We start from the raw sequence: 7,498 nt of genomic DNA on the forward strand, positions 1-7,498 counted from the left end.
TCAGCTCTCAACCACTGCGCCGAAGCCCTAAATTTATTTTTAATAAATTATAGAAATAGAAAGGGAACATTTCCCCCACACATAGACAACTATCCTCTAAGATTGACACTATTAACAGTTTAAGGCTTGGGCGGGGGAGGGAAAAATTAGAAGTTTGGATTAACAGATACACAACTACTATATATAAAATAGGTAACAAGGACCTACTGTATAGCACAGGGAATTACATTCAATATCTCATAATAGCCTATAATGGAAAAGAATCTAAAAATGAATATATATATATATATATCTGAATCGCTTTGCTGTACACCTGAAATTAACACAACGTTGTAAATCAACTATATGTCAATTAAATAAATAAGCGGAAAAAAAAGTTTAAGGCTTGTCCTTCCAGATAGTTTTCTATATCTATAAACGCACACACATACACATATATATATGTATACTTCAGAACTTCTTTACAGGAAAAGATGTATAAATTCTGTTTTGCAACGTTTTCATGGAATGATGTTGTGGATATTTCAAAGTCAGTACAGATAGAGACCCGCTTCTATCTTTTCATCTACTATGTACATCCCATTGCTTATTTTATTTATCCCTGCATTGCCAGGCAATGAGGGTATTTCCAATGTTTATGACAAGTAGTGCTACGGTGTCACCGTACATATATATTCATACATATGTGCAAATATTTCTGTAGAGTTGATTCCCAGAAAGGAGAACACAGGATCTTAGCATGTGACCTACAAGCTTTCTCAATATTGTTTCACGCATTCCAATTATCACTTTTAATATCTGCAGAACCACCTTTTGAATCCAACTTAGCCAACTCATATAGCAGGGGGGAAAAATAAATCTATTTAAAGTTATCCTATCTGCAAGTGCCTCCATGGAGTACAAGAAAAATAGTGTGGTGACCCTGTTAGGGTGTAAAATATGAAACCCCTCCCCCACCAGGGCATGGTCTGGAAAAAGAGAGTAAAGCCGAGAGAGTTGAATTGTGCGTGGAATTTAGGGTTTCCCAGAAGATCTGGGGGAGATGGGAATGTACACGTGTTTATGGAAAGAAGAATGCCAGCAACATGGCCAAAATGTTCATGGCCAAAAACTCGGGGTCCTATCCCTTACAGAGTGTGGTATGCACTGAGCTGTCGTCAGTGATGGGCTGGCAGAGTGTCAACACCAACTGATTTGTTTGCTGGTTTCCCCAGTGTAAATCCTCCTTCCAAGGTGCAGGCTGGCTCCAGAGCACCAATACGTGTCCCTGATTGTCCTGTAAACCATGGCTAAAAGTCTGCTCCACCCAACAGCCCTGGGCCAGTGGGACCCTCAAGGAGCAGAGGCCATCAGATAGGGTCCACCTTGGAGTGAAACGATCAAGGGAGGATGGGTGCTGCAGGGTCCAGAGCTGGGTTCGGAAGTCAGCTGCAGTGTAAACTGAAAGAAGGGATTAAAAGCTCCCCTTGGGAATCCATGGGGACGCTTAGGGGGGGCTTCATGATGGGGAAGGGATTTGAATTATCTTTTTTTAGATGTGAAAGAATGATCCCAGAAGGCTGAAGGACATGGGGACCCCTGATGCCTCACTTTGGGTTATTTCTCACTCCTTGCCGTGTCAGCTAATCCTGGGTGCGCATCTTTAGCAAGAAGTGCAAGCTAATCCTCACCCCTTTTCTACCACAGCCCTTCCTCTCCCTATCAACACACCCACCCCCTGCTCCATTGCACCACACTCCTTCTCAGTCCCCAAACGATTGCGGCAACCCTCCCACTCCACCCCTTTGCCCAGCCCAGCCCTCTTCCAGAGGCTATTCCCCTCCACCTAGGCTGTCACAGCCATATCCACTCCTCAAGGCCACATTCACACGCTGCCTCCTCTACAAGCTTTTGCAGGTGGAATGTGTCTCCTCCTCCCCCAAAGCCCCACAACTTTTTGTGTAAGTGGCTTCCACAGACAAGCCCCACAGAGCTTCCTGGAGGAGACCAGGACGTAACCACACCCCCTGTCCTCAGCATGACACGTGGTTCCCACAGAGCTGGCGCCATCTAAGAAGCTCTGAGCCTTGCCCCAGCCTCTGACAACATCCATGTGATGGTCACCTGAAAGGTAAAAAAAGAACCGTCCTTATTATACAGGTGGAGAAACTGAGGCTCAGAGAGACTTGGCACCTCGCTCGGTCTCCCATGGACAGAGCTAGGGCTCAGGTCTTCTGACTGTAAGCCCCACCTCATTTCTACTCACTTCTGCTTTCAGAGGGAGGAGGAATCTGCAGGACAATCTAGCCCAGGTACTCCTACCTGGGGCCTTGGAGTGCTGGGGATCTGCACGGTGATTTCAAGGAGACCTCATGTCCATTCGCACACAAAGGGGAAAGGAGGAAATCCATGCCTCTTTTTTGTTTGCTTTTTTATTTTGGGTTTTGGGGAGAGTTGTTTGCATTAAAAGAGGAACCACCGAGGACTCCATCCCCTCACTTCACAGATGAAGAGACTGAAACTCTGGGACTCCCCTGGTGGTCCAGTGGCTAAGACTCCACGCTCCCAATGCAGGGGGCCCGGGTTCAGTCCCTGGTCAGGGAACTAGATCCCGCATGCCGCAACTAAGAGCTCACATGCCACAACTAAAGATCCCACATGCTGGAACTAAGACCCAGCACAGGCAAATATATAAATAAATATTTAAAAAAAAAAAAAAACTGAAACTCAGAGAGGAACAAGGACCTGGCCAAAGTCACACAGTGAGTATGGGAGCTTTGTACTTCATCAACCTAGCAAAGCTGGAACTACATTTCCCAGAATGCCTTTCCCCACATGGTTCTGGGTTAGGGGTAGCCACCGAGAAATTTGCATGAGATCTGGAAGGTGGAATTTGAGGAGCAGCCACTTTTGCAACTTGGGCCCATGTGGGATCAGGCGATGTCACAGTCACACAGTTGCCACCCACCTGCTGGCTCACCTTGTTGCCTTGGGCTACCAGCCAGACCTACGCAACCCCAGACCCCACTGGATTTCCTCCTTTAGCTTCCCTGAACTCTGGGCCAGGTTTGTGTGCAACGTCATGATGAAGCCGGCCAGTTCTTCTGCAGATCACCCGTATCATCCGTCAGAAGGTTGCAGGCAGCGAGAGACCAACCAGGTTCCAGTGACAGAGAGATGTGGGTCCCAGTGTTCTGCCTGGTGGGTTCTAAGTCCTCCTTTCAGGTTCTACATTGTCCTTGCTCACTTCTTCTTCTGTCATCTTCCCTTCCTGACTGCCAGCTCTACCGACCTCCAGACACAGGGGTAGGGACTAACATCACTGCCCACCACCTGCCGTGATCACAAAAGGCCTCGTTCCCAGATCACTCATAGTGTGTCTGCTTCTCTGACAGACCCCCTAACACACACTGCAATCAAGAGCCCGGGTTCCTGCCCCTGCTCTTGGCTCCTGGCTCCTCCCAAGATCTGGAAAGTTACCCCAGGCCCTGCCCGTCAAGATCACTGCCTCCATCTACACAGTGGAGTCTCTCAGAGCTGTTTCCCTAGGCCAGTGGCCGAGGGAGAGACTTAGGTGTGGCCAGTGCCCCAGACCATCTGCCTTGTCCCTGCCAGTCTCCAGGGATGACCAGTCCTGGTACTCTTCCTCGTATGGCCCTCAGTAGACGGGGAGAGATGCCTTGCCTTGGCTTCACATCCTCCCCCCAGCCCGGTCAGGGCTTTGGAAGGCTATTTATTTCTCCCGGTCCCTAGGTCCATAACCTCAGAGCTGCCTCGGATGCCTGCTGTCCCCAGGGCTCTATTAATCAGACAGTAAAGATGTCACACTACCAGCTTGGGCCATTGCCCAAGCAAGCCCTGGGCTGGCCCTTCCTCACAGTGACCGCCTCCTGCATGCTGAGCTGGGACTGATTACTGCTCCCCACATCCAGGATTCCCGCCATCTGTGGCCAGACAGAATTTCTCCACACCGTGGCACTGAGCGAAAGATTTCAGGTCAGCCATTCTTCCCTTTCCTCATCAGTCCCTCCTTCCTCGGGAAGGTCTCTGGTAGCCCAGGGGACTCTCCTTTTTTTTTTTTTTTAATATTTTTCTAACTTTAATTATGCTTTATTATTTGACTTACATGCTATTGGACTCTCCTTTTTTAGAAGCTGCTTCTGCAGAAAAAGAGCATTAGTGAAGCTAGGGACACAAATGGATCTGGATTCAAGCTTCTCCACTGGCACTTACTAGCTGTGTGACCTTGGAGAAGTCACATAACCTCTCTGAGCCTTAGATGCCTTGTCCATAACATTGGAATATTAACATTCACCTCATAAGAATGTTGTGAGGATTAAATAAGGTACTGCATGGGTAGCACAAAACCCAGGCTCTGGCACATGATGTACTCTGTAAATGGAAGCCATTATTGTTACTATTATTGCTATTGTTTTCATCATCATAGCCACTAAACTGTATGCACCACAAGGATGGGAACTGTGTCGGACTTGTTCTCACCAGTGCCTAGAAGGGCAGTGTTGAATGAATGAATAAATAGATGTTTATTGACTAGGCCCAGTGGATGTCATGGATAAAGCACCTAGGACTGAAGAACTTTTAGAGATTTCAGTAGGTAAGGTTCTATTAGAGCCGCTTGTGTCAAGTCTAACCATCTGTGTCCACTCTGAGTTTTTTCTTTGACCACCTGCTGACTCCCAGCCCACTGGAGCAGACTGCATTGGAATTCCCCCACAGAGTAGGAAACCCCGCACCTGCCAGGGGTGCAGACCCCAGCCACACCTCCTGGCGTTGCACTCCCAAAGAGGCAGCTCTGATCCAGAGCACAGCTCTCCTTCACATTAAGGCAGACCCTATTAATATCTTCCACTTAACAGATGAGAAAACTGAGGCACAGAAGTTAAGTAACTTGCCCAAAGTCATATGGCTAGAAAGAGTTGAAAGTAGGACTCAAACTTACTTATTGCCTCTCAGATACAGATTATATACAGATCTCGTATATTCTGTAAGGTAGCTATGAATATCTTCACATACAGATAAGGCTCAGAGAGGGTTAGTAACCTGACCAAAACCCCACAGCTAGCCCAGTGAACTTACATTTTATGTAAATAGATGCATAGGAAAAAGTTGCAGACTCCAAATTGCTCTTGAAATCCCCTAAATTGTCGACATAGTTTTCTATTTATATAGCCCAGTACTGTAATTTTTACACAAACATGCTCAAGTTTGAGAACTAATGAACTGGGCTGAAGGAAGGACCACAAGGAAAGCCTGTGTGTGAAGATGTCAGGACATCAAATCATTAAACTGTTTAGCCAGTTAGATAATCATTAGGCACCTGGCCCAAATGAGGCAGGGGAGAGGAAGCTGAGTGTTCCTGCCAGATTCACTCAATTGCAATTTAATGCTAGTGCCCTTTGGTCTTAATATATGTGAATAGACCTCATTGTGGAACTATTCAGTGAGTAACATATATAAAAGCACCTTCACAGGGACTGGCATTGAGTAGGTACTCAATACATGTTTCAGATTTGAATCTAAAATAATTAATTCATTCAATAAGCATGAGTCCCATTTCTACCAGGTGCTAGGCACTGCGTTAGGCATCAGGGAACCACTATGAAGCAGACAGACAAGATCCCTGGCCTTGTGGGGCTGACATTCTGGCCGAGGAGACACATAGTAAGCAAGTAAACCCATAGGTATATAATAAGATGTCAGGTGGCACTCAGTGATGGGAAGAAAAATTAAAGCAGATGGGGGATTGGGGGGGGCAATTTTTTTTTTTTTTTTTTTTTTTTTTTTTTTTCGGTTTGGGGCCCTCTCACTGCTGTGGCCTCTGCCATTGTGGAGCACAGGCTCTGGATGCGCAGGCTCAGCAGCCATGGCTCACGGGCCCAGCCGCTCCGCGGCATGTGGGATCTTCCCGCAACGGGGCACGAACCCGCGTCTCCTGCATCGGCAGGCGGACTCTCAAGCACTGCGCCACCAGGGAAGCCCAAGGGGCAATTTTTTGATAGGGAAGGAAAGGCCTCTCTGAGGAGGTGACATTTGAGCTAAGAACTGGTTTGGCCTGGGCAAACCAGACCATGCACCCAGACCTTTCTTGGTCAAGTACAAAACCCAGTCACTTGCTGCCTGCCTTTCCAACTGAGCATTGTACTTTCCACTGACCAGAAATCATTATCAGGCCCTTAGGCACTGGGTGATTCCTTACCACGTGGGGGAGGGTGGTTGACTTTAAGCTGAATGTGACTCCTCTGTACAGGTGACCCCAGTCCTCCTGGCTCCAGGACCCAGGATATCTGTGTGCCACAACAGAGCTCCTATGCTAGAAAAAGTCTGCCTTTAGCTGTGGAGCTAAAATTTAGCGATGATCTCTAGTTGCATCCATGTTGCTGCAAATGATCATACTCAGTGAAGTTAAGTCAGAAAGAGAAAGAAAAATATCATATGATATCATTTATATGTGGAATCTAAAATATGACACAAATGGGGAATTCCCTGGCAGTCCAGCAGTTCTTGGTGCTTTCACTGCTGTGGGCCCGGGTTCAGTCCCTGGTTGGGGAACTAAGATCCCACAAGCCGTGCAGCATGGCCAAAAAAAAGTAAATAAATAGATAAATACATAAATAAATAAAATATGACGAAAATGAACCTATCTATGAAACAGAAGCAGAATCATGGACATAGAGAAGAGACTGGTAGTTGCCAAGGGGGAAGGGGGGGTGGGGAGGAATGGATTGGGATTAGCAGATGCAAACTGGTATACATAGAATGGATAAACAACAAGGTCTTACTGTATAGCACAGGGAAGTTTATTCAATATCCTGTGATAAACCATAATGGAAAAGAATATGAAAAAGAATGTAAATATATGTATAACTGAGTCACTCTGCTGCACAGCAGTAATTAACACAATATCATATTTCAACTATAATTCAATTAAAAAAAAAAAAAACTTAGCGATGACTTGAACCAGAATAGTTGATTCTAGAATTTCACGATACTTCTGTTCCTTGGGGACCTAGAACCAGGAAAGATCCTCAAACATACTCAACAGTTAACTTTGCTGAGTGATAGTATTCATCGCCTCGCTTGATTACTTCCCTGGGCCCTCCTGAGCCCAGAGGCCACAGGACTCTCCCCGAACCACAAAGAATCATCAGTGAAAGAAGTTAGAACTCAGATCTCACTCCCAGCCGGGTGTCCTTCACGCTTCACAGCACTGCCTTCCAGTTCATGGGAACATCCACAGGTGTATTTGGTTTGGGGTCCTCTACCCAGCAGATGCATAGGGCTCTGTGGGACCTGGCTCCCCAGGGGAACAGGGTGATGATGGAGAAGAGGATGAGGACAGCCTAGGGGCTGAAGACACACTGGAGAGAAGCGGCAGGATGGTCAGGTGTGCCTGCTGAGCCCAGGAAACCGATCACAGCACAGGTGGGGCCCCAAAGGGCAAAGCTTCCTGCAGTGACAGCAAAGCCAAAAGGGGGACCACATAATGCCACTGCATCTT

This window comes from Lipotes vexillifer, unplaced genomic scaffold (genome assembly GCF_000442215.2).
Source record: "Lipotes vexillifer unplaced genomic scaffold, Lipotes_vexillifer_v1.1 scaffold213, whole genome shotgun sequence".
Taxonomy (NCBI): domain Eukaryota; kingdom Metazoa; phylum Chordata; class Mammalia; order Artiodactyla; family Lipotidae; genus Lipotes; species Lipotes vexillifer.